A 25278-nucleotide genomic window follows, 5' to 3' on the forward strand; every position below is an offset into this window, starting at 1 on the left:
AAAACAGGAAAAAAAACTCGGATCAGTTTACAAGAAAAGAATATTGCACGACACTGGAACCTGGGAGGCCAAGTGTGATAGAGGTGGCAGTCATCACACGATCCTCAGCAAATGTTGTGCGCAAGAGATCTTTCACAAATGTTGCTGTATGGGGTGGAGAGCCATGTGCAGAGTAAAATGAATATGCTTCGCAACAAAAGGTATTAAATACCTGAAGATGACAGCAATTCTAATACATATCTAATTTTCTTCCTGAAAATATCTGTTTTATAGCTTTAACAATTGGCTCTGTTCCTTCCTGGAGTTCTTCTTGCTGAGAGCATTTAGCGATTTTAATTTTACCTCTTATCTTCTACGTGACGCTATTGTTAAAGCGTTTCACATCTTCCTGTGTGTATGTCGGCAATTCTTCTGGTGCATATTATTGTGGGAATTCTATACATAACTTTAAGGAAACAGCTTTTGCGATGAGTGTCCATTACATGTAGTTATTCCGTAAGTTTTAAACTCCGCAAACGGCTGTCCATTTGCTAGGGAAACAATGGACAGTCCAGTACAGTTATATAGTATATCCGTCCGTTTTAAGTCGATAAAAATGGGAGTGGAGCTTTATAAACAGATGTTCCACGTAATCGTTAATGTAGTATACTTTCTCGGTCCCACTGATTTCGGTCAGAACTCCAACATGTGACCAATCTCTATTGCTGTTTACTGTAAAAGCAGATGTTTTATATTCCCAGTTGTAGCCATATTTCTTCATACACTGTGGTTGGAGTAATATGTAAATCTTGCTAGCACACTCCAATACGTTCTTCTTTCTCCTACAGCAGTTTACATTCTTGCTTTATGACAATCGTTTTCGCCATATACTCCAGTTTTGGTTTTTTTAGTTCGATTTCCACCAATTCCAGTTTCCTTTTGCATGCACATAACACAGTTATTGCACTTAAAGGGGTAATTTCTTTAATAGAGAAAGGTTTAAGTCTATTTGACTCATTGGTTCCTTTCCTTAGGACTTTTTGTATAACAGTTTTTGTGTCAAGCAGTCCTTATTCGTAATATCTATATCTGACAGTATTACGGAGAACTATGTCCTACACTGAGAAAAATAAGTTGCTCCTGCTTTAGCGCAACGCTTCTGTTCTTCTTGGAGCCAGTATTAAGAAACTTCATGTAGTTTATACAGTAGGTAGATAATTAAAACGGAATGGAGACAGAACGTAGCTGATAAGCTTTTCTCGGATATTCTTATTACCCCAAAACACAGACTGCAGAACGTTAAACACCACACAGCAGTCGTTCTGTAAATATCTGTTAAATTACTCCAAATGGAAACAATTGGTACAGAGTACAGTGGAGAACATTGTAAGTACTGTTCGTTGGCGTCTAATACACTTAAACAGTCTTGTGCAGCGTGAAGCACAGGATCTGTTCCGTAATTGCATATTGTAGCTTCCAGGCTGCTAATACCGTGATCCTTAGCTAAGTAAGCCCTAAACATTTCTCGTAGTCGCATGTCTGGACACTTTATAAAATCTATAACGAGGCTACCGATAACTTTGCTCACTCCTGGGCTTGTGGTTTGACATATAAATTTGCTATGTACCTTTACTCTACAGTTGAAACTTAACCACGTTAAACAGTCAAACCCAACTGTCTAGTCATTGTTCACAATCACATGGCTCTTTCCCTACCAGTCTGCTTCCACGGAGAAGCCGTGGTTTGATATTAAGTAATTGAATATCTCTGTTTTGTTAAAAATCCCGGCAAAATCTTGCGTCATGTCCAAATCCAAAAGGTAATATTCGTCTATACGAAGTTGTTGTAATATTCCAGGGAGCTCCTCCATTAGAACAACCATATCAACGTTGGCTAATTCCACTTTATATAGTAAAGCCACAGAACTTTAGAATTTCTTCGAAATGTTTTACGTTGTTTCCTTGCCGATTTTTTCCAATATTCCTTTTGCTGTCATCCTGTCGTTCCCATGTAGGATCTTTGTCTTGACACCATGTCTAGCAGTAACAAAATTGGAGAATTTACTACGCAGATAATAGTTAAATGACCCACACACCTCCACATTACAGGTAATCTATTTTCTAATTGTTCCTGACAGCCACTAGGTCACAGATTTTAACCATTGTAATGTCGCAAAACGGTTCTCTGAGGGCTGTAAGCACATGTAAATTCTTCTTGCTAAGGAATATAGATTTTCGGTGTAATTTATGCAGCCAATGTTAGTAGCAAGAGTGTCCAGGTCCTGCTTTGATAACCACAAACCAAAGCGTTCGCCTATTGGTCTTGTCTTCCTCCATAATTGCTGAGATACTTTTAACACTTGTGTAGCATCCATGTCACCACTTTCCACTACTACAGAAGACTGATCAGTTGTGGCTGTCAAACCTCCTATAAAAAATAGTGGCATCTCTGGTCACTTGATAATGAAGTCCTACATTATAAATTTGGTTGTATTTGCAATCCATTTGTTAACACCTGGCCTAAGCTGCGCTATTTTGTCTGCAAAATGTTAGTGGGGGAGTGGGGGGGGGGGGGGACCGCTCCCCGTGCCAACAGTATTTACCTGTCCGCTTGCTTCAAGATTTGTTAAATTCCTTTCGTTGCATCTTGTATCACTGTGGAATATCTGAAAGATGTTTTGCTCTCTGTGCATGGGATCGTGTCGTGCTCTCCGTTCGTCTTGGATATGTGCCTTGAATTGTTTCAGGTTTCTTAGGCACTGGAATCATTTGTGATCTGTTTACAGTCTTCTGGCACGTTTCTGTGAATGATTTCTCGTAAATATACGAATTACCGAATTCCGCAACTTACTCATGGTAAAGATTCAGTGTATGATTTTTGAACAGTCTTAGCTCTAAGTTATACGTTACAACAATGGGCGATTTCTTTAACTGCGGCATTTCTTTCACTTAAAACAGTAAGTGCAAAAGTAGAAGATTAAATGTGGCCCAACTGGTCTTTTCATTCGTAGACTCGTGATATTTTAGTTTCTACTGATGCAGGTAAAGTTTCAAGACGACATCGTCAGCCATTTGCAACAATGTATCATTGCTCCGTCACGTTTTTATTCGTCTGTCTCCAGTACGAATGCAATCTTTTGTGGCGGTCAAGAGGATGAAAGACGCACTGTCGACCTTGTGATGGAAGAGAGACAGCAGTCACCTGTTACGTAAGGTGAGCGAGGTGTCGTCGTGGTTGCGACGTAACGAGCAACGAGGCGCCGCCTTTTGTCACCAGCCGACACGTTCTGCGTTAGCTGCCTGCAGTCAGCGCAGATTCAATTGTTCCTAGACGATCTTTAGATCTGAGTTTGTAATTAATAAATGGAAAGCACGTCACTTCAGATACAGCATTAAGAAATTTCCTGCAGGTTGCGGTAAAATATGTATTTCCTCTTTGCTCAAGTCCAGTTCAGATTTTTCAAAAGAACAAATGCTCTCAGCATTCAGAACAATAAGTGCAGCTGAGTCATGTTCGTATTTGCACTCTTCCCAACAGCCCTTTCGTGTGAAGTACATTGAGATTGCAATTATTCGTAAATAAAATTAACGTTGAAGAAAATATAAGTTAAATTTTCTTTCTCAGTACGATGGAACATAACGTGACGTGACCTCTCTAATGCATAGCATGAACAGGGCATCACATAAGAAAATGCAAAATTTACAGCGTAATGGAGTGTAGTATAAGAAAGTAAACTGACGTTTCGCCGCAGATATTGTAGCTGTACAGTGTCATCTAAGATTTGAATTTGAGTCTTTTCTTCCTGTTTGTCTCCCTTAATTTCTTTCTTCTCCTTGTCGTCTTTTTCCTCGTCGATTAGTGTTTGACATTTAACCTTACAGCGTAACTTAAGCGTCACGATGACTTTCAGTTTATCGGTTAATATGAGATCTACTAACTCTTGTTGCTTAATGGCCGTCAGAATGCAATGTCAGTTGTCACAAATAAAATTCGCAACTAACACTTCTCGCAGATCATGATATTCTTTTCATAACGAAGTTACGCGAAATAGATAATGTTTGACCTTTTTCTGTTACTGATTTCAAAAGCCTACCTGCTAATGGTAACGATACCAAATATGTTACTTATTACTCAGAAGGATGTCGAGACTTTCGAGTGTTTGTGAACAGCAGACATTGTTGTTCTTTCCACTGAGCTGCGTCTAATCAGTTTTCCTTCGCATCCTTTCTCCCACAGGTGTAAATCCAGATCTGTATGGAGAAGAAACTCTGTTGAATTAGAGTTATGTGTGTACAAAAATAATATTGATTATTGATATATGTAAGGTGTGATGTCATTCATCAATCACACTTCTCGAGAATTAATGGGCTTTGGGTTGAAGCAACTGTGGGATGTCAGCTTTACTGTGCCAGGAAATTTTATAACATGGATCACCAAGCTAATTCTTATGAAACAGAAGGGAGCAGCTTGAGCTTAGGTTTTCTGATGATTCTCTCGACAGCAAACTGATAACACGCCCTGTATAAAATGGGAGAGTAATCTATCGAAGGGAGCGAACTGTGTGACATTGCTTAAATAAAGACAATTCGGTTGCTTGTTTTGTAACAAAGTCGGTTAATCTGGCAAGCGATCTTTCATAAAAAGCTTAGAACGAGATAGTGCATTTGCTTATAACGAGACAGTAGGTTATTTTAAATTCCAAAGGCTTTGTCACTGAAACGGATATCCACGATGGAACTCAAACGTAAATTTACGCTGAAAAATATTATATTCTGTACCTATTGCTTCCGTATTTCATCTTTGCAGAAAGAGCAAAGCCATTGGTGGTGATGACACTGTGATACACTATGTGATCAAAAGTATCCGTCTGCCACCTACCGCCAGGTACTCCATATCAGCGACCTCAGTAGTCATTAGACATCGTGAGAGATCAGAATGGGGCGCTCTGCGGAACTCGCTGACTGCGAACGTGGTCAGGTGATTGGGTGTCACTTGTGTCATACGTCTGTACGCGAGATTTCCACACGCCCAAACAACCCTACGTTCACTGTTTCCGATGTGATACTGAAACGGAAACGCGAAGGGACACGTGAAGTACAAAAGATTGCAGGCCGACACTGTCTGTTGACTGACAGAGACCGCCGACACTTGAACAGGGTCGTAATGTGTAATACGCAGAGGTCTATCCTGACCATTACACAGGAATTCCAAACTGCATCAGGATCCACTAAAAGTACTATGACAGTTAGGCGGGAGGCGGCAAAACTTGGATTTCATGGTCGAGCGGCTACCCATAAGCCACACATCACGCCAGTAAATTCCAAAGGACGCCTCGTTTGGTGTAAGGAGCGTAATCATTTGGCGATTGAACAGTAGAAAATAGTTGTGTAGAGTTACGAATCACGGTACACGATGTAACGATCCCATGGCAGGGTGTGGGTATGGCGAATGCCCGGTGGACCTCATCATCCAGCGTCTATAGTGCCAACAGTAAAATTCGGAGGCGGTGATGTTATGGTGTGGTCGTGTTTTTCATGGAGGGGGCTTGCACCCCTTGTTGTTTTGCGTGGCACTATCACAGCAAAGGCCTACATTGATATTTTAAGCACCGTATTGCTCCCTACTGTTGAAGAGCATTTCGGGTGTCCCGACTCCATCTTTCAACACAACCGAGCATCTATTCGTAATGCACCGCCTGAGGCGGGGTCGTTACTCGACAGTAAAATCCCTGCAATGGACTTGCCTGCACAGAGTCCTGACCTGAATCATACAGAACACCTTTGGGAGGTTTCGGAACGCTGACTTCGCGCCAGGTATCACCGACCGACACCGATAGCTCTCCTCAGTGCAGCACTCCGTGAAGAATGGGCTGCCTTTCGGGAAGAAACCTTCTAGCACCTGATCGAACGTGCGCCCGCGAGAGTGGAAGCTGTCATCAAGGCTAAAGGAGGGCCAAAACCATACCGAATTCCCGCGCTACCGATGGAGGGCGCAACGAACTTGCAAGTCATTTTCGGCCAGGTGTCCGGATACTTTTCATCACAAAGCGTATTTAAACAGTATTGTCATCATACACTGTTAATAACAAACTATATGTTGGCCAGAAAGAGACTGAGTAGTTTATAACCCAAATGGTGATGTAATCACTTCTAAATAAAAACGGTTGCACGTGAGAGTGATTCTGTTTATAACTTAGGCACCTGGAGGGGCAACAACATGTGAATTGTATTTATTCAGTTGCACGTAAAAATGACCTTGAAATCGAAGTAAATGTCTGTTCGCAGACAGCTGATGGATCTGAAATTGTGCTCATCATTCTCCCATTGCATTTGACATCTCTGATAAAGAAGCTGCATATTTAAATGGAATGAAAGTTGACACCTAACAAACACGTCCATTTTTTCCAAATAACTGAAAGACGAAACAAAGTAGAAATGCATAATAATTTTTTCATGATGTAGGGCCACAGTCATAATATATTTCCTTAAAGTCAGTACCGCCATGAGACTGTTTTTTATTAGCAGTGTTACATTCACACGATCTTGATTTAGGCTTCAAAGTGCCATTACCAAGTGATTTAATGTTATACAGTGCCTGAGATGGCATACTGTCGTATTTAAAATACACTATTAGACACATTGTCTAAGGGTCAATATTTCTGGTAAAAGCCAAATGCTTTGTTTTATCACTGAGTATACCATCTTGACTCAAAGTTTCCATACCATCTGGCGTAGCTGGAGAGTTTTCATGGAGGTACAACAATGAAATTGTACGTTAAGCTCGAGAACCGTATTTAAAACCACTACTATAAGCCTGGCGAACGTCTCCTTTAGCGCATAGTTATCAGTGAGCTCAAGCTACGAATGTTATTCGAATCCATAAAACCTCAGAGCCATCTCATGTCCGCCGAAACTTAGACGCAGAACATCAGGCGGTCTTAAGAACGACGCAGTCTTACGAATTAGTGAGACATTAGGAGAGTCACAGGACAGTCGAGTTTTAGATACGGAGCGTCATGCGTGTCTTATAGGTTCCAAGAGTCCTGACGACTCTTAAGGACGGCGTCATTTAAAGGCTGTACGAGAAACACAGGGTTGCACCTTTTCACGTGGAAAGTGGGAGGCTGGATTTGATTATTTGGTCTGGCGGTAAACTCTCACATCAGGCAGTGAGCCAGAGAAACCCCTATAAACTCTACTTCTGCACGAATCTAATGAATCAAGGCATTTTTGAATATAAGTAGAAAATGTAATGAATGCTTTCAGATTCGACATCTTGCAAAAAACAAAAGAAGAAAGAAACATATGCCTACATACCGCCACTGCATATATTTTTTATACATATGTCTTTACACCGCAATGTACACAGACATCTCGTAAAATTACTAGCTTACTTACATCATTACTCATCGTAACAAAACTACTGATACTCGAGCGAAACAGCAGATAACAGCTAGTTTGTTAATGAAAGGTATCATTCTCTGAATGGTAGTGGCAAATATTAGTGTCATTGTACAATATCGGTATCATTATACACAATATCGTTAATTGCAGAACATATCAAAAGCAGTATTGCCTTTGTCATATTAATGATATTTCTTAAGAGTTCTTTCGTTTTACAAAAGGGGTTTGAAAACAATGTCAACAGTTACACTGTGATCGTCGATTACCTTTTTGCTGTATGTGTCTTTAACATGTAGATAAATATCACTGAATTTGAGGACTCGCGAAAAGGCTATGTATAACTGTCCGCGCGAGAGAAACAGGTTCTGGTAAATACAATCCTGCCCTTTGGAGAGTTTTATCTTGTGGTTTATTAATGATCACAGTGAAGGTTTCTTTTATTGGGAATCGTTTTCTTATCATTTGGAAAGGCATGATGGAATCGTAAGGTGTAACGTTAATGTAGTGTAGCAGCACAGTTTCATCAGAGTCAATGAATTTAGCAGTGATGAGGTATTCTCCTAAGTGAGTTGCACTAATTTTTCCAGATTAATTAATCCCTCATTTGCGTTAATATTCTAATAAATATAATTCAGCATTTTTCTTTACAAGCAATCGAAGAAGTGTCAAGCCTTTGTGATTGAAAGTATCGAAAAGTTCTATGGGGTACAATTGAACGTTGTCTATTTCGTGGACAGAATCAGAACTTAGATAAACCTTTGTCTCTCCAGGTAACCAACTGGAAATGACATATTCATTAATTGTTGTGCAGTCATCATTTTTGAACACAGAATCTTCGTTGAATAGAACTGCGAAACACTTGGCGAACATTGATGTAATTCAGTTTATTCCTGCGATACACAGTGCTTGCTTAAAAAAGGGAAACAGCTCCAATTGACGTTGTGCGTAATAGAAAATTAGTTTGTTAATAGGTGGCGGCTTCTAAATTCTTTGGCCGGCCGGAGTGGCCGTGCGGTTCTAGGCGCTACAGTCTGGAACCGAGCGACCGCTACGGTCGCAGGCTCGAATCCTGCCTCGAGCATGGATGTGTATGATGTCCTTAGGTTAGTTAGTTTTAATTAGTTCTAAGTTCTAGACGACTGATGACCTCAGAAGTTAAGTCGTATAGTGCTCAGAGCCATTTGAACCATTTTTCTAATTTCTTTACACTGACGTGTATGAACGAAATCGCACGATTCATTACACTTGCGCAATGAATCTAAATACGAGGGTTGTTTTTTAAGTAAGGGCCGTTCGCGCGTATAGTCCCATAGTTCGCGCAGACGCCGCAACAAGCCACCGCGCCACTTGCCGGCATCCTTCCCGTTCACACTGATGCAGTTGCAGCTCTGTAGCTGACGTGTACGCATCGCTGTGCTACTTTATAATGTTTACGATTATTGAATTGGCCGCCGCGTGTGAGATACGGTCAGTGATACGTTTTTTGACCGCGAGAAGCCTATCAGCTGCAGAAATTCATCGTCAGTTAACAGAAGTTTATGGCTTGAATGCAGTGAGTGAAGGTAAAGTGCGTCAGTGGGTTAGAGAGTTTAAAAGTGGCCGTCAAAACGTCCATGCCGAAGAACGCTTAGGCCGGCCCTCTGTGATCACTGATGATTTGGTGGCTGCAGTCGAAACAAAGATTCGTGAGGACAGAAGATTCACAATTTCCACTCTTTCTTTGGAATTCCCACAAGTTTCAAGATCGGTTTTGTACAAAATTGTGTCTGAAAACCTAAATTTTAAGAAACTGTGTTCTCGGTGGGTACCCAGACTCCTCACAGAGGGCCACAAAGGGAAGAGATTTGCCACTTCATTGGACTTTTTGATTCGTTACGAGGAAGAAGGGGATGACATGTTGAGTCAAATTGTCACTGGAGATGAAATGTGGGTATCCCATATCACTCCCGAAAGCAAGCGACAATCGATGGAATGGCGACACACAACCTCACCCGTCAAGGTCAAAGCCAAACAGACGCTGTCAAAGCGCAAGATTATGGCAACTGTGTTCTGGGACCGGCGCGGTGTTTTGCTAGTGGACTTTATGCCACGAGGAACGACAATCAACTCAGGTGCCTACTGTGCAACTCTAAAGAAGCTCCGCAGAGCAATTCAAAACAAAAGGCGCGGCACGCTGACAAAAGGAGTTTTACTCTTGCACGATAACGCTAGGCCTCACACCTCTCAAAAGACTGGGGATTTGATTGATTCTTTTGGCTGGGAAGTTATGGACCATGCACCATACAGCCCTAGCGATTTTCACCTTTTCCGGTACCTGAAACACCATCTTGGCGGGCAGCGCTTCAATGACGACGATGAAGTGAAAGCGACCGTGAACTCTTGGCTGTCGGAGCAAGCGGCCGAATTCTTTGAAGAGGGAATTAAAAACTTAGTTGTACGGTATGACAAGTGCTTAAATAAACAAGGCAACTATGTAGAAAAATAGGTAAAAGTGTGTAAAATCAGAAAATAAAAGTTTTATTACAAAAGTATTTGTATCTGTTTTTAAAAATAAAAACGGGCCTTACTTAAAAAACAACCCTCGTAACAGGAGCAGCTGTTGTGCATGTGGAATGTTGACGCCTGTGGCTTACTGATAGCCATACTGTACGTTAATCTTCCCGGATATTAGAGCCTTTTAAAGTTGAATAATAAATTAGTTGCAATTTTTGAATCCATGGTAAGAACACTGATTTCTCTCTAATTTTTTCGGTTAATATTACTGCTCCTGGGATGTTTAGTAGCTTTTTTGTGATGGCATAACGAACACTTTGAATAAAATTTAGTAATTCGGTAGGAAACTTCACTCTTTCCGTTTAGCTCCCCATGTATCAATGCCTTTAAATATTTTTTTCTTCTTCTTGTACCACTTTCCCAATTCGTAGGTTCGCTTGTCAAACTAGGTCATTTTCTGTTGCTAGGGATGTTCGCTCACACAGGTATTGTGTTGTGCAAGGTGGCAGCCAGTCAAGGAATGTTTTAAGGAATCGCTGTAAAAATTTTTGTTTGAAAGAACGCTGTCTAATCATTATATATTTTGTCCCGGTGCAGGATGACTTCGGCTGTGCCTCCGTGACACATGTTACCTGCCTTTTAGAACGGAGGCAGGTCTGTCCGGTTAAGACTGCTGACAAGATACGCCTTCAGCATCCGCTGAAATATGCTAGAAAATCCACGCCATCGATTCAGCGAATAGCGTGCTTGGGTGGCAGGTCGCGTCTGTGATCTCTGGAGTGTTCTGCAGAGCAGAATGCAGTTGCTCCTCTCTCTTGTGATCCAGACCTCGAGAAGAACAGACGTCATTCTTTGGAGGCTCTCTGGCTCGGCACCCCTTGACCGGCCACCAACAGATCATTACATGAACCGCTTCCCCTCCCGTTGCTCACGTTATTTAGTTTGTTCGAGCTCCTAGACTGGCTTGCACTTGGTAACTTCCTATCGTACACGCGCCCCGTGTACCCCGTACACTGAAATACTGTATATTCTCCTTACTTGATTTAATTTCCTGTTCTGACATTTAACATCTGTCATGCATACCCACTCACAAGTCTTGACCTCTCGATCACCTGTGCATTGTCGTCAGGAGAGGGATGCGACAACCTCCCTCTCTATCCCTATAAGCCCACACTCTTTCGGTGACGTATTCCTCTGTCTTTACTACACTGCACAACTCATCCATAACGATGACATTGTCGGAGTGCGGACCAATGTGATATGTGCCGTTTCCAAAATGTATTCTAGTACAATCGAGAATATTCTACAACATTCAAAAAGATTCGAGAGTATTCTTAAGATTTTGGTAACATTATAGAACACTTTCTAACTTCTCCCTTTTGAAAAATACGCCTAGATGTGGTGCCCAATGGTGAAATCAAGGATAGCTCCAGACACTTTAAGCCATCGCTGGGTGTGAGAAAGAAAGAGAGAGAGAGAGAGAGAGAGAGACTGGAAAATAAGAAGAAACAGTGTATTTTATGACAGGGACGTGTTATCACGCTCCTAATTTGTGGATTACTCTTCGATAATTCTGCTACATTTTACGACTGTATTGTGTGCAGCCCACCTGAAACTTACCATTCGTACTAAGGCTTCTCTGCTGGTCTAGAAATTGAGACACTGTAACTGTCTACATTCACCAAGCAAAAGACTAGGCACCTTTTTGCTTAAGCTAACAGGAACTTGGGCGTCTAGATACTCAAGGTGTACAAAATTGTGGTACAGCCCAATGCTTGTCTCGTACATTCTGTGTGACTTGAAGCACCAAGTGAATATGAAGGAGTGGAAAACAAATGCTTTACGCACATCATAAGTTACTCAGTTAATTGTTAAGCTTGACTCCATAATGGCCGCGTACTATTTTAACACTTACTAACACTGTCAGATATCCGAATATACAAGATATTGTCAGCAGTTTTGTAGTCGAAAGACGATGACCACGCACCAGGTTCATCATCAGTTGTAAAGGCTACTCGCTGAAGCTTGTTTCGCTATGAGAGCATGAAGTTCTTTCTGTGTGACAAGAGTGCGCCACTTGACTTGCCCCTTTTCCAATGAACATTTAGAAGAAATATTATTTGGAAAGGAATTCGATACAAGTGAGTGCTTGCTCACAACTGCTCACAAAGAAGACCTATATCAGTGCGTATGTTATGGATGGCTTGAAATGGTTTATGTCACCAGACGAAGAACGAAATTCCGTTCGATACAGGGCTCCAGTTCATCACAGATCTTAGGAAGTTCTGGAGCAGAACAATGGGCAAAGAATCGTGTGATCTCTTTGCAGAGCTTTAGTCCCGTCATGTGGATGTCTTAATTTCTTGTAATTTGGCTGTTTGGTCCAGATAAGGTGTAGCTAGAATCAAAGCAGCTACGTAGACACCCTGAGGAACAATGAAAAGCAGTTTGCCAAGCGGGGTGAGGGCTGTAGAAAATGATGAAGAGCTGTATGGAGTGAAGTGGAACCCTGAAAGTTTGGAGCCTGAATCAGAGGTATTCCTATAAAGGTATAGATTCGTTCTAAATTAAATAATACCACATATTCTTCTCGGAATGATAGATATCAAGATATTATTAGATGTATAGGGGAAGCTGCTAAGGAAGATTTAGGAGTATTGGAATGGAACTGAAGAATTCAGAAGAGATGTGATTATTTGAAAGAGAACACTGGGAAACTGGTACAGGAAAAGAAGAGAAAATATAGAAGTGAAGAGAGTAGTCAGAAATGCAAAGAATGAAGTGTTGAGTCATTGATCGTGTGCTGGAGGTGAGCGAAGAGGTGAAGCATGGAGAGTTCTGAAATCTCCGTGAAGTATCGAAGTAGAAAGGATCTCCATTACCTTTATTTCTTTGGAAGAATGAATACAGCATTACGAGAACCTGTTTACTGAAAACCGCCCAGGACTCTGTGTACAGAATGACGAGGTCTTTATCTCAGGTTTTTGTTAAGAAGCCGGAATAATTATACCCGTAGAAGCCGGCAGCAGTGGCCGAGCGGTTCTAGGCGCCTCAGCCTGGAACCGCGCGACTGCTACGGTCGCAGGTTCGAATCTTGCCTCGGGCATGGATGTGTGTGATGTCCTTAGGATAGTTAGGTTTAAGTAGTTCTAAGTTTTAGGGGACTGATGACCTCAGATGTTAAGTCCCATAGTGCTCAGAGCCATTTGAATCATACCCATAAAAGTCAATAAAGTGCTCATACTATGAAGAACGGACGAGCTTCAGGTCCAAACGGATTACCCATCCAGTTGTACGAAGTTGGAGCAGATAAACTTCTCGAATTAATCGCCAAAGTTTTCAATTACTGCTTTAAAGGGGAGGTACAATAATCAGAGAAATGGGAAACATCAGACATAACCAACATATGAGAAAAGGGACACAGTAATAAATGCTCAAATTGTAGAGGAGTGAGCGTACAGATTCAGTCTCTAGCGTGTGTGGAAAAATAATGAATGCGAGAATTGAAACTCAGAGTGTGGATCAAGAAGAACAGAATTGGTTCTCTGCCGGAAGATCGCAATATCATGCACAGATATTAGGTTTTGCCAAAAATGATCTTAGAGAAAAAGACTAGCCAGGAACTTAATGACTCATATGATTTTCACTGATCTTAAAGAAGCCTATGATAACATTCCCCAATGTAATTTGTGGACTGCAATCTTAGAGAACGGAGTGATTCGTTCATATGTAAAAATTATTAGAGTTTTATATGTAGATACAAACTGCAGAATTAAAGTAGTTACAAAACACCGGAAAGATTACTGTGACCAAAGGATTACGATAGGATACGCAATAGTGTCCAAATTATTAGACATATATTCCATTGTGCAAACGTTTCTGTCGTAGTACGGAAGCGTCTATGAGAGATGACATGTTATTCAGTTTGCATTTTGATGACAATCAAATCGTTTTTGGAAGGATTAGGATGATATGAACTACATGATTAGAAAGTGGCACAGACGACATCACAAATGGGGTTGACATCTAATTTAGGGGAAACGGAGTGTTTGGTTTCTCCAGAAGTATATCAAAACGTGATGTTAGATTTTTCGATAGTAAGATCTGTGGACCCTCATAATTGTTTGGGAGTCTGACGACACTACAGCTGTACACACTCTTAAATATCCTGTAGTTTAATCGTCTCTTATTCCGAGTAGCTCGTCGCGTCTGCTGAACAGCATGACCGTGCTCCAACCTTGAGTGGCTGTCGTACTACCTAACTACAGTCTTGTAAAGATCAATAAAATTTACACTTTGACATCTGTTTGAAATCAAACTCATCTCTTCTAGAAATGGAGACCACACAGAAAGAAGGGGTTACGTCCATTTTACAGATTTTTCAGGAGAATAATTTTAAAGTTTAAAACGTTATAGTTTCATTGGTTATTGAAGTATGCGTTTGTAATTTATACAGTACATTCAACGACCTTTTCTTTAGGATTCCTTAAAAATTGTACCCTGAATGTCTCTGTTTTTTAATATCTTTGTATCGTCCACTAACTACATTGCAAAAGTCAGAATGTAATGTGATATTGGGATGATACTTCACTATAAAACTTACCTGGAACTCCCATGACAAAGATCTATTCATCTTTGAGTATAGTCATTACTGTACAGGATGTTCATGACTAATCAGGTTTTGAGATCGATACTACTAATCAATATTCTGTTTTTATTTCCATTGAACTCATGCAAATTATAATGGTTAATAAGCCCATGTCTCAACTATTGTGTCTTAAATCACCTGGTATACAGCCACAAACAATTATTCAATAAATGGTTAAACACATACATAAAAAATATAGTTAATTTCACCGATTAGCATTAATAACAGTTTTTATAACCCACAGTCTTTTTTCCTCACTTTTTACTTATTACAAACAAATAATACAAAACGTGTTTTTAAAATCACTGCCGGAAAGGAATATTTGTACAGTACTTTTGGACCCCTGTGTCACAGAACACCTTCAGTTCTTGCAGATCACGATACTTTTCCTTAGTGATACGTAGCAGTCCGGAAACAATGCTCATGCGACCTCTTATTAGCATGGTATGTCAATAGGTTTTTTTATAATAAAGCAGGAACTGCTATTTGACATACTGATATGATGTAGTTACATTTAATTACTGTGACTAAAGTCCTTAAGCCTACCTTCGTAACAGGGTGAAGGGAACAAAAACTCTCCTTCTGCAGGTTCTGGTTCCTCTTCCGTTAGTCCAGCAGGAGCAGTAACAACTTATGTGATCCTAGATCCGTTGTAAGTGGTACGATGTATGATAAGCCTTGGATGGTGACGTTCTATCTTCATCTCCTTAATAATTCATGGACATTTTCGTTGGTATCTTGGTTACAAGAAATCAGTCCAGTCACGTATCACTGAATCGTCGACTTCAACAACCTGAAAAGGAATGGGTTCCGCAGGTGCATCATTAATTATGTCGGTCCAGTCCTTAGGGAGCTCAGCTTTTGTTTTGCGTCTGCTGACGCCCATGTCTTTGTCATTTTCCAGGTACGAATGTCGTCTTACTGGGAATGTCACACGAACTGACTCAAATCGCTTTGCATGACGGACATGATAATAGCTGAACCTGAAAAGGGAGAAGTTTTTATTTTGACCACCACAAGAGTCACAGAAGATTTCCAAATCTTTAACCTCAGGATCCAGAAACGAAGTAACATAATGATACAGGAAAGAACCTACTTCATTTGAACATTTCTTCCCTATAGTTTCAGGAAAAATATAAAACACTGCATTAGTCTGAGAGTCAATGTATATTAAATAGATACAGAGAAAGATGTCGCTTATAATACACGATGATGTTGCTGGTATTTGGACATGGAAGATTTAGTTGGAATTCCATACATATCGATTCTGTGTTTGTAAACTTCTGCTTCTCTGTCGAGATTGCCTTTTACGCTGATATGAGATACAGAACGCATCAGCTTTAAGGCGGTGCAGTTCCAATTCAATCTTCTCTCTCTTAATGTTACTTTGAACGTCTCATCTTTCCTTTCCATCAAGTGCATGTGTGAGCTGTGCCTCTAGAGCTTGGAAAGTTGCAGAAAACGTATAATAAAAACTGCACGTGTCATTTCGAGGGAAATGGAATGAGATATTAAATTTTGTATTAGATATTTTACTATCAGTTTCACATGATACGGAACAAGTTGAATGTGTCTCTTGAAACATCTTAAACATCTTCTTGATCGTGAGTTCTTCAGGCAAATACAGTTTCTGTGTTTTATTTAGGCTGTAATGACTGGACCGTCCTTTAAAAGACTTGATGTGAGCGCAGATGTTTTGCTCTGTTTCTGTTGAAAGCTTATGAACTTGGTTTCCGTGTGTCTCTCGTTTATCAACTGGCGCCATGCTTTCAGTTTTTAAGGAATTTCTGATAGTTTCTAATCTTTTCTTTGAAATACGATGCACTGATATAAAGGCTTTTTCACAAACAGACAATTCTTTCACAGTTATGTCTCTCATTATTCTGACCTTATAATGAAATCAATAATCACGCAAAGTAGCAACTATCTCATTCCAGAGGCCTTCGACGTTGTACATTGTCAACAGAAATCAGTCCTGTCACGTGACAACTTTGCTCATTCCAGTCCTTCAGCAAACTGAAATTAGATGTTAATGCAGACTCGTCTGCATCAGTTAGCAAATAAGTACAATTCTTCTTGCAGTCACAATGCTCTTCGTTTTCATGTGACATTGTTCTTAGCTTTTTAGATACTTCAGATTGTCTACCATAGCTCTGTCTTTTTCTAGACTTACCATTGCAGCTGGACTCTGGATTCTCCATCACCAGTTGAAGCACCGACCTCAGTTGGATTTTACATGAAATTCAATTCTATCTACCACACCACAAAGCGCTGAATCGATTGTTAAGGTTGCTCTGTGTTAGCACAAATCACAGCACGAAGTTCAGTTCCACCACAGCACAAAGCAGAGAACATAAGTCTAATCTGCTTCGTGTTAGTGTCGATAATACATAAGAAAGATCAACAATGACATTGCATTTTACAATGTCAACAATTAGACTTCCAAAAAGCAGACATAAAAGTCAATACAGCTCAGAAATCCGCACCTGCTGGACTTCACCCTTTCTGCCCGTGTATTCACAGACTTGACCCGTTTCCTCCGTGTATACCATATTTTAATCTGGCTACACGTCCGTGACTATACCCATCTCATTCATTTGAGTTCACCCAACTGAAACTGCATCTGATGAACTTTATAATGATACCACTAACTCATTTTCGTGAAATTTTGACTTGACCCCTTCTTTCCGTGTAGTCTGTAAATGTAAGCATGCTCATACCTGTTTGATTAATGTTAAAGCTACTGTAATTTATTCCAGAGCATTTATTGGAAAGAGTGTAGACATAAGAACAATCAATGTTGTAGCTGTAAGCTGTCGTAGCTGTGTTGGGAAAGAACCAGAGCTCCAAGCACTGATAGAAAGCACTGAACGTCAAATCGTTACAGAAACTGACAGCTGACTAAAGCCGGAAATCGGGGCAGCCGTAGTTTTTACAAAGGACCTAACCGTCGTGAGAAAAGAAAGATTAAATACAGTTAATGGGGGGAGTGTTTATTGCTGTCAAAAGTAGTTAACCTTGCAGTGGAATTGAAGTAGATAGTTCCTATGATTTAGTAACGATAGAGGTTATGCCTGACAATAGGAATAAATTAATACATGGTTCCTTTTCGAACCCCAGACTCATATGATACAGTTGCTGAACTGTTGAAGGAAAACTTGAGTGTCATTTCAAATAGGTACTCCACTCATAGAACTATAATTGGTGGTGACTCCAACCTAATATCGAAACCTTGGCGGAAATTATTGTTTAAAGTCCGTGGTAGGCACAATACATCATCCTAAATCGTACTGAATGCCTCCTCAGAAAATTATTTAGGACAACTTTTTCAAGGGCCCATTCGAAGTATGAATGGTTGTGAAAACATACTACATTTCTTAGCAACAAATAATCCTGACCAAATAAGGAGCATCGTGACCACAAGATTGTTGCAGTGAGACTGAATACCGAAACATGCAAACCCACCAAAAATAAACGCAAAAGCAGATATAAATTCACTCGCCACTCTTTCCGGTCTCGCTGTGGAGGCGTAGACCAGAGGTGGTATAAATTCAGAGAAATAGTGTCGACGGCAATTGAGAGATACATGCGATATAAATTAATAAGAGATGGCACTGTTCCCCCATGGTACACAAAACAGGTCAGAAAACTATGCAGCAGGAGCAACGAAAAAAGCATGACAAATTTAAAAGAACGAAAAATTACCAAGGCTGGACAAGTTTTATAGAAGCTCAAAATTTAACGCGAATTTCAATACAAGATGCTTTTAACACTTTTCGGAACGCCTGTAAGCAGGTAAAGGTCTGGATTTCATTGTAATTTCAATTTCATCCCTATACAAATGTCCACTGAGCTTATGATAGTTAAAGAACTTGGTGGCAGCTGGCTCTAACATGCACTTAGCAGTCAAAGTAATCTAGTCGCATAACTTCAGTTCTTCACACCGAAAGGCTTGTGGTTCAACCTCTGGCTTGAGCTGCTGTTATAAATGGTACATGCTGGTGCCTTCAGATATGAAAACGGAAGTCCACTGGTGAACATCAACAGTGATACCATCGACTAGAAAATGTTGTTCAAGCCATGCCATGTACGAGGGTTGGAACATTAAAAGTGTCAACTATTTATTTACAGCTCGTACAAAACAGATACGTGTTTCAAAGTTTTACTGATCTTTAAAGTAGTCACCATCATTGTGTATAACTCGTTGTCAGTGATGTGGAAGTCGTAGGATAACCTTAGCAGTGCCAGTTGTGTTGACAGTTCGAGCTGTGTGGTCTATTGCCCGACTAATTTGTAGCAGTTATGAAGCGAATGCCATGAAGAGTTTCCTTCAGTTTAGAAATCGAGATGAACTCTAGATGGCTTAAGTCCGGAGAGTGAAGTAGGTGGTATAGCAATTAGCTGCCCCATCAGTCAAACAAATCACTAGAGCTTGCACTGTATGTGCTTGAGCACTATCCTGCAAAATGATGGTCAGGTCCTGCATAAAGTGTCATCATTTCTGTCTCTAAGCTGGTTGTAGGTTGTGTTCCACAAATTAACAGTATACAGACAGCATCCCTGCACTTCTTATTTATTTCATTTTTCAGTGACTTGTATTTCAGTATTGCTGAATTTCTGTTAACGTTTTTGTACTTCCGTCTGTCATCGATTAGCTAGAGTATTTCTTCTGTTACCCAAGGTTACTTTGCAGTTACATTCCTTTTGTTTCTAACTTTCATGATCGCTCTTTTTAGAGATACCCGTTTCTCTTCAACTGAACTGCTTGTGAGCTATTCCTTACTACAGTGTCTATTACCTTAGAGAACTTCAAGCGCATGTCTTCATTCCTTAGTACTCATATATCCCAGTTCATTTGAAACGTCTCCCCTTTGAACAATTGTACAGGACTGTGCTTAAACTGACACACAATATTTTGTTAGCGCAACGCAATCTGACTTTCAAAATTCCCTACAAAAGAATGGCCCTGACTAACATTAAACTATACCCTTCACAAATCACTTACCTCACAAAAATCTTCGCTGGTCAAGCTACTGCAATACAGTGAGCGCCACTGCTGCCAGCTAAATAAAAGATTCAGACTATGGAAGGCACTAACTACTGATAGGGATAGTTAGCAAATGAAAGATATTAATAGAGAACAAACAATGTATTTACCTTGATATCATCATATATAAATATAGCAGTTCATGACAAATTTCAAATCTCCGCCATCTCTCTCCCCACATCCACCACTGCTGGCGGCTCACCTCCAACTGCGCAACGCTACGCGCTGTTCACAGCCAGCTGCCTAACACTACAATGGCGAGTATTACAACAATGCAAAGCAAACACAGACTGCCCACAGCACAGCCAGTGATTGTCATACAGAGGTGGCGTTACCAATAAAAAACCTAAACAGCCTACTTACATAGAGAAAACATAAACAGCCTACTTACATAGAGAAAACATAAACAGCCTACTTACATAGCCCCCATGCTCCCCACAAAAATTTTTACAAATGGTGTTGGGCACTGGCCAATACAGATTTGACAAAAATTTTTCACAATTACAGTAACAAAGATATAAAATGCACACACTTATTGATACATTGTTGGTCAAAAGCTAAAATTTTCTCACAGTTTATAAAAACAGTCCTGATCATTCATTACGGTAATCACAGGTTTTTTTTCACAAAGTCTCATTAGTAAAAGAAATTGCACACAGAAGTAGTGGATTTCCATGCAGTCTTGAAGAAGTAGTGTTGTCCTTCCAATGGAAAGACAGTGCTGACTCTTGACATGCATACAGGTAATGGGCCACAACAGAGCAAACCCACAGCAGAGTTCATTCGACGTTTTGAAGAATATTGTAGGTAGGTCATCACAGAGCAGACCCACTAGAGTCCTGGTAGAGATTGTGGTATTGGTGGGCCACCAGAGGTGCAGACCCACTGTAGTCCTTGTAGAGATGGCCAGCAGCCATCTGTTGCGATTGTGCAGGTGCACAATCACCATCGAAGAGTCTTGCAGAGAATATAGCAAGTCCATAAACCACCACTTGTGCACTCACAACGTTTTTGGAATTGTCCTTAGAACCAGCAATGCTGTTATCCAGTCCCTTGCAGAATTATTAACACACGTGCAAACACTAACAGTCCCTACTTCTCACATATTGTCCATATACTATGACCAACAGAAACGTGTGCAGTGAAATGTAACTTACAAGTTAATAATAAGATGAACTGGTGTCAATTACAATTTTATAACATAAGAATACAATAAAGGTACAAAATACATCATTAAAAACATAACAATATAGATAACATTTGTAGTACAGGCTTTACAAAAGAATAGAAATAAACATATACATCAGTGTTACAGGAATTATGACATGAGTACATACATAAAAGATCAGAATAACTTTTGAAACATCAATTTCACACATGAGCATGAAACAGAACAGAATTAATAATGTCTAACATCTTTACAAAGTAAATAACATATTATTAATGCCAATTATATTCGAGGATAACAGTATTCCTCATCATAGTGAATGTAGCTTAATATTAAAAGAAGAAAAAAATTCTATGAAACAGTACACAGAGACAGGAAGAAAACAAATACACAAGGGTACACAAACATATAGTGGGATAACACCAATAGGAAAGGACAGGGTTCGTTTTCAGTGTAACATGTGGTACTGCAGTCCAACCCAAAACTTCATATATCTTTCCTCTTATTTCATCCTTTGTTTCCACCAAAAAAATTCTATCTAAGCATGCTTTCTGTATTTATATGTTCACACATTTCTTACCTCAACATTTATTTCCAAGAAAATTCTACCTAAACCTGTTTTCTGTACCTTTTTTTTGTATAACTTCTCTATGCATTTCTTCCAATTCATCGAAACTCATTTTCTTAGAGGCTACCCCCCTCTTAAGCTAACTTAAATCTACTGAGCTCAGATGCTAAACTAAGGGACGAGGCAATGCAGCAGCACAAAATAAGTAACACAAACAGCAATGACCAAAAAATTGGAAAATTGCAAAGCAAGCTACAGTAAATCTAAATTAACAGATAAAATGCAAAATTACAACTAATATGAGCCAATGTGCAGCAACATGAAAAATCAATGAGTAGTAAAATTGGCTTAGCAGAGTAACACAAATTAAAGTTCAGTAGCACTATGCCTGGCAAACAGCAGCAGAAAATTAAATAACTTCTACCTAAACATGACATAGCTAAAGCAGAAAAAATAATACACTAAAGATAACAATGCAGATAAGGGAAATGTATAATCACATCTTAATGTCTAAGTAATTAAAGTGGTGCACCACAACAACTGATTGTAAAAAGAATATTACCATGTACTTGAAAGGAAAATTGTGTTACTGTTACTAGTTCCTTCTTATTGTTCTTTCCTTTCCAAGTGCTCCTTTTTTAAAGAATGTGGATCATAAAATAATTATTTAATAGATCTGTTGACAGAAAGTGTTCACATTAGCAAATGCATTTCATTTTATAAAAGCAATGCTGCAACACAGCTGGAAACCAGATATCAAATGAAATAAGCAATTATGTACAAAGCATAAAAATATCCTTCAATAGCTATGTGGCATTTCGTAAGTCAGTAGCTCTCAATTCTCGTAGAAAGACACTTGTCATTATCAGGTTTGCAGATGTAAGAATATTTCTGAGGATAATGGCCTCCCCTTTTTTTTTTGTTCTACCTGTGCCGCTGAAAAGGGCTCGCAATAATGGCTTTTTCTCCAGGCATCTGAAACAGCTGGGTGCCCGCGACGCATTACGTGCAGGTGGTCACTTAACTTTCGTACGGAAATATTTATGACAGCAGTTTCTGCTACCGTGGCAGTCTCATATAAAAATATTTCACAGGTCAAGAATTAGCGTTGCAAATCTGTAGAAACAAAATCCTATAAATATAAGTGTCCAAAAAAAATATTGGTCAGCATTGTGATACAGTCACACATTTCATAACTCTTAAAGTACGTTTCTTGGTTTCCAACATCCTTTTCATAAATCAGAGTCCCTAAACACTACTCATTATTCCTTACCTCATTATACATATACATATTCGTCGACACTTCTTCAATATTTCATCGTGAGAAATACGTAGCATAATAAACATTCCTCAACAACATAATACACATCGTCGTCGTAATAATAACATCATAACAGTTCAGTCAAATCTCAAAATCGTCGTAACTTCCTCCAATAATTTCTAAGCCTAAAGAATTCTCTGCTCATGTCAAAAGTGTCATCTGCCTCAAACGTACTTTAAAAATCATGATCTCATACCAAATATATCATTCAAAGCTCTCATAGTATCACAATGGTTCCAAAAAATATGAACATTTCACAAAGTACAGACAAAATACAATTTCATAAGTGTGAATGTATCCAACTGTGAAATTGCGTAAACATGAAGTTATCCAACGGTGTAGTTACGTAAACATCTGTCACTGACGTAGTAAAAAAAATGTTTATCTCTCAGTTACATGATCAGATAGCTGTGTAATTTGTGTGTTAGAGAAATATGGTACCGATGTGTAAAGTTGTATAAGCAAATACCATATTAGCTAGGGTTCCTTGTGCTTGCCAAACACATGGTACACAAAGTAGGCGTATACCCCCCTGAGGATTAATGTAATTATACCCTCAGGTGTTACAGATTACAGCAATGGAATGAAATGTATCATGGAAAACTTTCTTTGTAATTCAAAAATCTTTAAAAATAAATGTTTTAAGTACAAAATTAATCACTCAAATGCGTGTCCTGTAGCGCTAAATGTGCGTCTTGCTGTAAGATGATTCTGTGGAAGTGTCGTAATTATCGTCCTCCGAAAGCTAAGTTCTGCAGAAGTCAATGTACTTACCCCATCAGAAACGAAAGTGAAATGCTTTGTGTATAGATATCATAATTATTATGCACATTACTGTGATCAAGAAAATACTATACTGTAAAGTATTGTTGTGCTAAGAAAAGGGCCTCACATTGTAGCTTACTACTAAAACATGTTTGGCTTTCCAGAAGAATTCAGAAAAACTGTGCGGATATAAAACAGAAACACTGCAAAAGCAACATTGTAAATTGTCACTCATTAGTAGCGTCGTGATAAAATCGTGTAACTGTCACATAAACTAACACTGTGTCATCTGGTATCTCACAGAAAGTACTTTAAATCCAGAATATATTTTCAGGTCAACCAAAATGTTGCCTTAAAATCTCATTAGCAGTACTGGTAAATGTTCTAAGTATGTGAGCCTTATAGTCGTTACGTAATCGTGCAACAAACAAGCAAGAATGTACAAATACAATACTGTGTCGTCTGTTCACTATAACAATGCATTCGTAATTTCTGTTTAAAATGTTCCCTAGGTTCTAGAACTTCAAACATTGTTGCATGTTAACAGTTTCTTAAGTCTTTCAAAGCATACTAGTAATGTAGAGTGAAAAGTTTTATACCAAAGACTAAGTTAAAAAGCAGATTATCTCTCAATAAATGGTTTTACATGTGAAATGTGGTGTAAACCTTTACTCTTCCTAGTACGCAGAATTTCAACTTCAAAGCAATTATCATGTTGTATACAACGGTAAAGAATGCTAAAATTTTTCTCAAGGCTAGCGTTTTTGTTATTTTTCCCTGAGCCAGCGGCCGCACGCAGCTGCCTGCTGTGCGAGTCATTGTCTGTCTCTTTGTTGCCGCGCGTCGTTACTGGGATTAGGAGGCCTAACTTCCACAAATTCGCCTTGCCGAGAGGGCCCAGCTCTGTTTAAAGCTCGCCAGTTCTGATGCAATTCAGGTCTGTCGTTACGATCACATCGTCTGTCGTCATGTCGGTAGTTCCTGTAGTTTCTTTCTTGTCGGTTAAGTGGTGGAGAATTTCTCCCTGAATCGTAACTGCGCGCTGAACTGTTGCATCTGAAGTTATTCTGTCTCCCTTGATAATATTTATTTTGGTTCCCATATTGTCTGTTTCTCTGATTGTCTCTGTGATAGTCACTACCGCGGAGAGGTGATCTTTCCCTGTAATTATTCCTACTCTGCCAACGGTTGTAATACGGGTGGTGTCTGTTTCGGTCACGATTTGTGTTGTGAGAAGAGCCTTGTCACGTCCAGTTATTATTTCTTTCATCGCGGAATTGCGATTGATGTGATCTGTGTTGTGCTCCTGCGTTCCGCGATTGTCAGTGTCACTTTCCAGTTCTTGTAACAGACCCTGAAAAGCTTCAATGTCGTCTTTGCAACGTCCTGCCAAAATAATATGTCGTAAATGTTCAGGCAGTTTGATTAAGCAAATGCGGATGAGTTCTGAGGGGCTGTATGGGTTTGAAAGATATTGATTCTTATGCAACATGTCTTCAAAATATTTCACAAGACTGGAAAATTCAGATTGTTCGAAGTGTTTCATCATTATGATGTTATGTTTTACACGGTCTTGTGTAGCTTGAGACCAATACGCTGAGAGGAAGGCATGATAAAAATCTTCTTCACTGTGACAATCGTGAATGACCGATCGCGTTCTTACACCTGGTTCATTCTCTAAGTAGCCACACATAAATTCTAACCTGTGCTCCAATGACCAGTTGGGAGGGAAACAATGAGAGAATTGATGGAGCCACGCTTGTGGATGAATGTCGTTGGCAGAATTCTTAAACGTTTTGAATTTACGTGTAGTAATGAACAGCTTATAGTCAAAATCATCGTGTCGGCGAGTAGCATCTCGGTCATAGTTACGTCGTGTCGGCGGT

The sequence above is a fragment of the Schistocerca serialis genome, chromosome 6 (genome assembly GCF_023864345.2).
Source record: "Schistocerca serialis cubense isolate TAMUIC-IGC-003099 chromosome 6, iqSchSeri2.2, whole genome shotgun sequence".
NCBI classification, from domain to species: domain Eukaryota; kingdom Metazoa; phylum Arthropoda; class Insecta; order Orthoptera; family Acrididae; genus Schistocerca; species Schistocerca serialis.